The sequence below is a fragment of the Orycteropus afer genome, unplaced genomic scaffold, assembly GCF_000298275.1.
Source record: "Orycteropus afer afer isolate SDZICR_OR568_19922 unplaced genomic scaffold, OryAfe1.0 scaffold00188, whole genome shotgun sequence".
Classification (NCBI taxonomy): domain Eukaryota; kingdom Metazoa; phylum Chordata; class Mammalia; order Tubulidentata; family Orycteropodidae; genus Orycteropus; species Orycteropus afer.
Window position 1 is genome coordinate 3,695,735 of NW_006921775.1, and position 8,807 is coordinate 3,704,541.

Sequence of the window (8,807 nt, forward strand, 5' to 3'; positions counted from 1 at the left end):
CATACTGCAGACTGTATTCTTCCATCTTCATCAGTAAGTGCCTCAAGTCATCCTCACTTTTAGCAAGCAAAGTTGTGTTGTCTGCATATCACAGGTTGCTAATGATATTTTCTCCAATCCTGATGCCACGTTCTTGTTCATATAGTCCAGGTTTTTGGATTATTTGCTCAGCATATAGATTGAATAACTATGGTGAAAGGATACAACCCTGACACACTTCCTTCCTGATTTTAAACCATGCAGTGTCCCCTTGTTCTGTTTGAATGACAGCCTTCCTGATCTATGTACATATTCCTCATGAGTACTGTTAAGTGTTCTGGAATTCATATTCTTTTCAATGTTACCCATAATTTGTTATGATCCACACAATCATGCTTTTGCATAGCCAATAAAACATAAGTAAACATCTTTCTGGTATTCTTTGCTTTGAGCCAAGACCCATCTGACATCAGCAATGATATCCCTTGTTCCATGTCCTTTTCTGAATCCAACTTGCATTTCTGGAAGTTCTCTGTCAATATAATGCTGTAACCATTTTTGAATTATCTTCAGTAAGATTTTACTTGCATGCGATATTAGTGATATTGTTCGATAATTTCCACGTTCTGTGGGATCACCTTTGTTTGGAATGGGTATGAATATGGATCTCTCCCAGTCACTTGGCCAGGTATCTGTCTTCCAAATCTCTTGGCATAGCCAAGAGTGAGTGCCTCCAGTAAGTCATCCATTTGTTGAAACATCTCAGTGGGTATTCTCAACTCCTGGAGCCTTGTTCTTCACCAATTCCTTCAGTGGAGCTTTGACTTCTGCCTTCAGTACCACTGGTTCTTGATCATATGCCACCTCCTGAAATGGATGAAGATCATCCAGTTCTTTTTGGTACAGTGACTCTGTGTGACTTCCATCTTTTGATACTTCCTGCATCATTCAATATTTTGTCCATAGAATCTTTCAGTATTGCAACTCAAGGCTTAAATTTTGTCCTCCATTCTTTCAGCTTGAGAAATGCCAAGCATGTTCTTCCCTTTTGGTTTTCTAACTCCAGGTCTTTGCATATTTTATTATAGTAATTGACTTTGTCTGCTCAGGCTGCTCTTTGAAATCTTCTGTTCAGCTCTTTTATCTTGTCATTTCTTCCATTTGTTTTAGCTACTCTCCACTCAAGGGGCAAGTTTCAGAGTCTCCTCTGACATCCATTTTGGTCTTTTCTTCCTTTCTTGTTTTTTTAATAATCTCTTGCTTTCTTCATGGATGATGTTCTTGATGTCATCCCACAATTTTTCTGGTTTTTGGTCATTGGTGTTCAATGCATCAAATCTATTCTTTAGATGGTCTCTAAATTCAGGAGGGATATATTCAAGCTCTATCTTGGCGCTTATAGACTTGTTTTAATTGTCTTCAATTTCAACTTGAACGTGCATATGAGAGTTGATGGTCTGTTCCACAATCAGCTCCTGGCCTTGTTTTGGCTAAAGATAATGAGCTTCTCCATCATCACCTCTTGCCACTGATGTAGTCGATCTGATTCCTATGCATTCCATCTGGCGAAGTCCACATGTATAGCTGCCATTTGTGTTGTTGTAAAAAGGTATTTGCAATGATTAAGTTGTTGATCTTGCAAAATTCTATCATGTGATCTCCAGTGTTATTTGTGTCACCAAGGCCATGTTTTCCAACTACCAGTGATTCTTCATTTCCAACTTTTGCTTTCCAGTCACCAGTGATAATTAACACATTTTGATTGCATGTTTGGTTAATTTCAGACTTCAGAAGTTGGTAAAAATCTTCAATTTCCTCATCTTTGGCTTTGGTGGTTGGAGCATAAATTTGAATAATAGTAGTATTAACTGGTCTTCCTTGTGTACTGATGGATATTATCCTGTCATTGACAGCATTGTACTCCAGGAAAGACCTTGAAATATCCTTTGTGATGATGAATGCCATGCCATTCTTCTTCAGTTTGTCATTCCTGGCATAGTGTGATTCAGAATGGCCAAAACTAGTCCATTTCAGCTCACTAATGCCTAGGATATCAATCCTTATGCATTCCATTTCATTTTTGACAACTTCCAATTTTCCTAGATTCATGCTTTGTACATTCCGTGTTGCAATTATTAATGGATGTTTGCAGCTGTTTCTCCTCAATTTGAGTCATGCCACATCAGTGAATGGACGTCCCGAAAGCTTTACTTTATCCATATCATTAAGCTTGGTTCTACTTTGATGAGGCAGCTCTTTCCCAGTCATATTTTGAGTGCCTTCCAACCTAAGGGGCTCATCTTCCAGCACTGTATTGGACAATGCTTCCAGGCTATTCATAAAGTTGCCTGCTAATGTATCAGACAGTGTTTCTCTGCTATTCATAGGGTTTTCCCTGGCCAGTTCTTTGAGAAGTGGATGGTCTCTTCCTTCTTCCAAGTCTTTCTCAGTCTGTAAGCTGAGTTGAAACCTGTGCACCATGTGCAACCCTGCTGGCATTTGAAACATGGTGGCACAGCCTTAAGCCTCACAGCAACACACAAGCCACCACAGTATGACAAACTGACAGACAAGTTCATCTCCCTTAGTTGTTCAAAATCTCTCACCACCACCCCCCAGCTTTCGCTCTTTCCTGTTAACATGATCCACTGGTAATCCAAAAGGATGGAGATAGGAGTTTACTCAGAGGTGACTAGGAAGAAAGGCCTTGAAATCTAGTTCAGAAAAATCAGCCATTGAAAACTTTATAGATAAAATTCTACTTTGTCAAACATGGAGATGTCATAAATCAGATTTTTTTTTTTTTTTTTTTGGGTAGGAGAGAGATAGTCCCATTCGCCTTCCCTCTCCTGTTCTGCTTGAGCATCTATCTGTGTATCCACTTGTATTTTACTCTTATTATTGTCCTTGCAGGATTGCCTGTGTAATAATATTTACTTTTGTTGCCTGACATCAATTAGTTTTTAATGATTTGTTGATAGGAGCTCTGGTAGCATAGTGCCTAAGGCACTTGACTGCTAACCAGAAGGCTGGCGGTTCAAACCCACCAGCCACTCCTCAGAAGGAAGTTTGGGCAATCCTACTTCTGTAGTGATACCATCTCGGAAACCCAAGGAGGGGTCGCTATGAGTTGGGGCTGACTTGACGGCACATAATAACAACAACAACAACAGTGATGTTGATCATTTTTTTATGTGCTTGTTGGGCATTTGTATTTTTTTCTTTGGTGAAATGTCTGTTCAAGTCCTTTGCTCTTTTTTTCTGATTCGGTTGTTTATCTTTTTTGTTAAGTTGTAGGAGTTCTTTATATATTTTAGGTATTAAATCTTTACCAGATACTGGTTCCTGTCTTAGGCTAGGTTCTCTAGAGAAGCAAAACCAGTGAAATTTATGTAGCTTGTGTGTGTGTGTGTGTGTGTGTGTAGAGAGAGAGAGAGAAAGACAGATTTATCTCAGGGAAGTGACTGACATGTTGGTAGGTGCTGGCAAGCCCAGATGCATGGGTCAGACATTAAGGTGGAAGCTTCTCCTCACTCGCACAGCTTCAGGGACTGATGAGCCCAAGATCAGCAGATAAATCCCAGTAAGTGGAGGTCCAATGATGAAAACCCAGATGCAAGATCCAGAGCAAGCTTTGCCAGAATGTCCATATGTATTGGATGCAGGCCATACCCCCAAGGACATTCCTCTTACAACTGATTGGTTCATCACTTCTATATATTTATCATTCTATCAGTATAAGACTATTTTGATTGCTATAACTTTGTAATATGTTTTGAGATCAAGAGGTATGAGTACTCCTACTTTGTTCTTTTTTCTCAACATTGCCTTTGCTATTCAGGGGACATTTATGAAAAAACACAGTGAATATTATATTCAATGTAGAAATATTGAGAGCTTTCCCTAAAGATCGGGAACAAGATAAACATGCCTGTTCTTACCACTGCTGTTGAACATTGTGCTAGAAGATCTAGCCAGAGCAATTGAGCAAGAAAAAATAAATAAATAAAAGCTATCCAAATCAGGAAGGAAGAAGTAAAATTACCCCTTTTTGTAGATGATATGTTTCTGTATATAGAAAACCCCAAAGAATCCACAAGAAAATTATTATAGCTAATAAATGAATACAGCAATGTGGTAGGGTACAAGGACAACACACAAAAATTAGTTCGTTTTTTATATATCAACAATGAGCAATCTGAAAAAGACATTAAGAAAATAATTCCATTTATAGTAGCATTTAGAAAAGTAAAATACCTAGGAATAAATTTAACCAAGGAAGTGAAACACTTGTACATTGAAAACTATAAAATATTACTGAAAAAAAACAAAGAAGACCTAAACAAATGGAAGGTCATTCCAGGCTCATGAATTAGAAGACTTAATATTGTTAAGCTGTCAGTACTACCTAAAGCAATCTATAGATTCAATACAGTATACTTCAAAATTACAGCAGCCTTCTTGGCAGAAATGGAAAAGCCAATCCTTATATTCTAGAACTTTCCTTTTGCTTCAATACCTTCCAACACAGTTTCTCATTCACCTGTGAGATTCAGTGTGACGTTTTCCCAAAGTACCATATAAAACCATATTTTCTTTAAACATCTCTTTTAAGAGTGAAATGTCGACATCTTGTATGTGAAATATTTTATACATGACCTTTACCTGTCATTTCTAAGATTAATACAAACAGTTTGTCCTAAAAAATAACTGAAAATGCAATCAAACAAGATTATCCATTGTATAGAAAGAAAAATAACACATCATTAAAGTGATCACGTATGTAGCTCTTGGCAAACAGATCAGTATCATAAAAGCAATGCTAGAAAGCACACGGAAAAAAAAAGAGAACAAGTCTAATGCATCTCATCCATGTATGAGCCAGAGTCAATTCTTGAGGGAAAACCATGAATCACTGGAGTGGAAGCCAAGTTTCCTGGTACCAAATCACAGTATGATGCTTTGCCATGCACTAAGGTAACAAATGCTCCTATTGCTCTTCACAAATTTGTCCTATCCTGTATTCCAGAAGGGCAATAACAGGGAAAATAACCACAAACACTCATAATCAGCCCCATTGCCCCAGCAGGATGAGCAGTTTGTGAAGTACCTTCTTGCACAGGAGAAATTCCAAAGCCACATAGGATCTTGTACCCACATGGATCAGCGTTTTGATGGACTCAGGTTTGGAATGTTGTCCTCCTGATGATCTTCCTCAAACTCTCCTCAAACTTTAGAACGGGGGTCAGGCAGAACCTCTGGACATTCTGCCAGCTTTCTGTCCACATATGGGTGCCTCTGTGTGATCTGGGGCAAGTCACTTCACCTCCATCAGCCTCAAATTCTTCATCTATAAAGTAAGTGCAATTGTAAGGCTTACTTCCTTTTGCTTTTGTAGGGAGTAGTTGAAATGAGTACCACATACTCGGTGAGTATTAGTTTTTTTGTGGGTTTTTTGGTCACCATTTTTATAGAATATTGTGGGATGTGAAAAATTCAGTGTAGCATAAATTCTAACTATAGTTTTCAAATATATCTAGCCACAGGTCCATTTGTTAAATGAATTATCACTTATAAACCCAACATGTAAACTAGTTAAAAGTTAGGCTACAGGAAGACCTGGAGTCCCAGCATCTCAGGCTAATTTTCATTTAATCCCAGCACCCTGAGAGGGTCCTAGAAGTCCTGGGTAATAGCAGTTTTCCTATAAACTTAAAAACTCTTAAAAATAATGCCAGTTCTGTGTAACCACTGTGCCTTCTTTCATTCATACTGGCCTTGCTTCTGGTTTAGCTTCTCCAGAAGGAAACCAGCTGGCTGCTCTAGTCACAAAATAGAATGTTATGGAGGTGGACTCTGTTCCTCAACAAACCAGCATAGACAGACATTTTCTGAAATCTTGGAAATTAGATAAATGATGTCTGTTTCTTGATTTTTCCCCACAGTTCCCACGATGAGTCTTAGACATCTAGATAATCCACACATAGGCTATGTCACTAAGTCAAAAGTACAGAATACCCACCTTCTGTACAGAAGTTTTACTGATCTCTTCCCTCAGTGAACTCCTCATTGGATTGTAAATTATCCAGGGCTTTTCTGGATGGTGTGTGTAACCTGTCTTCCCGTGGTTCTCCTTTTCTTTCCCTGATTTTACTTAAGCTAGAGTTCTAGAGGAGTTGAGAAAATATACTATGAATAGAAGTGAAATATTTCCTTACTGTACAATTCTTCGTATTGTTTGTAGGTGGGGCGGCATCCCTTGAAATGGAGGGTATGGAGAATCCTGATGAGTAGCATCAGTAGAGTAGTTAAGACAGCAGACTCTGGAATAACAGCCTAGATTCAAGCCCTGGCCTTGTAACTGGGTCACTTACACTTAAGTAACCTTTCCCTGCCTCAATTTCCTCTTATGTAAAGTATCAGTGTTACTAGTTCTTTCCTCATAGGATTGCTGTAAGCATTCAATAAATTAATCCATGTGAAAGCCTTAAGCAATGCTTAGCGTAGAAGTATTCAATAAACATCTCGTTGATACTTTGCCTGAGTGTTTTGTAATGAAGTGAGTTAACATGGGGTTTTCAAAAGAGCTCTGTAGGCCTATCAGCTGTAGCAAATGTGCCACATGAAAGCAAGATGTTAATAACAGGAGAAACAATGTGCACTACAAGCTGGAAAGGGGATATGTAGGAACTCTGTATTTTCTGCACAATTTTCCTATAAACCTAAAACTTCTCTAAAAAAGAAATACTATTTTTTAAAAAAGAAAAAGCTCTGGACTGAGAGCCAGAGATCTAAATTCTAGTGTTGGTTCCTTCATCAATTTGATGTGTGACTTTAAGCAATTACTTCTCTCTTTGGGACTTAGTTTCCCCAGTTTATATCAGTGGATTGGGTTAGGTCATGTATAAGGCCTCTTCTCTCCTATTTGTTGTGAATTCATGATTTGGTACTTGATGTAGCAGAAATGACTGATCCTGGGGTCTGCTATCCAGCTTTTCTCGTTACCTCCTTCGATGTCTGCTTCCTGTACTGTGTACTAGGTATTCGCAGAACAATCTTCAACCCTTTAGATAAAGGATTGTGATTTGGTTTTTAAATATATGTGACCTACACTTTGAATTAAAAAAAAATTATGCCTAATCTCATTAAAAAGAAAATCGCAGTCATCCCTTTGATTTTATAGGTGTAAGCACTTGGAGTCGTATTTATAAGTTAAGATCCAAGCTCTGATCAGTGGCCTCTCATCTGGCTTCCTGTATTCATGGCATGACCCCAGCAAAAGAAGCATGAGAGATCCATGGCTGGGTGCCACTGTAATATAAATGTTCCTTCATTTCTAATGGCTGCTGAAGAATGCAGCTTATGTCCTTACCCCTGCCTTAAAATATTAAATGTAAGTGATTCAACATTAGCCAAGAGACACAGTCAAGTCTGGTGCCTTTTCCTTCCTCTGTTTTTGGAGGAAGGGACCTGAATCCCCAGCCCAGCCCCTAATACTAGAGGGATGCCCTGCCAGCCCCTTTTCTGGTCTTGGCTGGTGGCTGCCTTTTTTAGGTGTCCATAATGTTAGCAAAGAGCTGTGGTGGCACAGTGCCTGAGACATTTGACTGCTAACCAGAAGGTTGGCGGTACGAACCCACCAGCCACTCCACAGAAAGAAGATGGGACAATCTACTTCTGTAAAGATTTACCACCTTGGAAACCAAATGCAGATTGCTGTAAGTTGAAATCAACTCCATGGCAGTGAGTTTAGTGCTTATGATGGGTTTGGATGTTAAAGCCAGAATAAATGACAGCCAAGCCTTCACCCTACAGCTTTGACTTCTCCAGGGGAAAAGGGCCAGAGTGGCTACTCCTCTTCCTGAATACTTCAAAGAAGGAGATCCTCAGTGTCTGATTTGGCCTGAGGATAGGCCCTAACAGATACTTTTGTTTCCACATACACCCCTGAGCTCACCTGATTTTATGCAGTTGTGATGCATGGTTCGGTGACACTGTTAGCATCTCCATGTTGATTAGGAACCACTCAGCTCACACTCAGGGACTGCCCAGAAGTGCAGGGGAGTTAATGTTAACAGTAGTAACTGTCCACTAATAGAGTGAGAAATCCAGAAACCAAATTTGTTGCCATTGAATTTATTGCAATTCATGGCAACCCCATGTGTTACAGAGTAGAACTGGGCTCCATACTGTATTCTTGGCTGTAAGTTTGAACTACCAACCTTTCAGTAAGTAAACAAACAAACAAACAAACAAACAAACAAAAAAACCAAACTCACTACTGTCGAGTTGATTGCAACTCATGGCGACCCCTCCTTGTGTTTCCAAGGCAATTTCTCTCCAGAAGTAGATTGCCCAGTCTTCCTTCTGAAGAGTGGCTGGTGGGTTTGAACCTCCAGGCTTCTGGTTACCAGTCAAATGCCTTAGATACTATGCCATTAGAGCTCCCTTTCAGTTAGTAGTAAAGTACAAACCATTTGCAACACCCAGGGGCCTTGGCAGGAGGTGGGAAGTGGTCAAGAATTGTCTCAGGTACTCTTCTTAGGAAGGACAATTCTAATAAACACTTAATGCTAAAACTAGAGCAGTCTTTCTCCCATGCCTCAAATGGCATCTTCGTTTCGGCATCTGCTTTTAACTAATGCTAACTCTCTCCCTCATTCTTCTTCTCAAAAGGCACTCCCATTTTTTCCAGTGTTTGCTTTTCAAGCCTCCATTACTTCTTTTTGTGTGTGTGTGTGTGTGCGTGTGATTTGGGTGAAGATTTACAGAGCAAATTCACTTTCCATACAACAGTTCACATATACTTTGTCTCATGTCATTGACCA

The 8,807-nt window shown here is 39.3% G+C and overlaps 1 protein-coding gene across 1 annotated transcript in view; it reads left to right on the forward strand.

The window, feature by feature from the left end:
* CLSTN2 (calsyntenin 2) overlaps window positions 1-8,807 on the forward strand; it is a 746,211-nt gene that overhangs the window by 365,407 nt on the left and 371,997 nt on the right. The window lies entirely within an intron of this gene.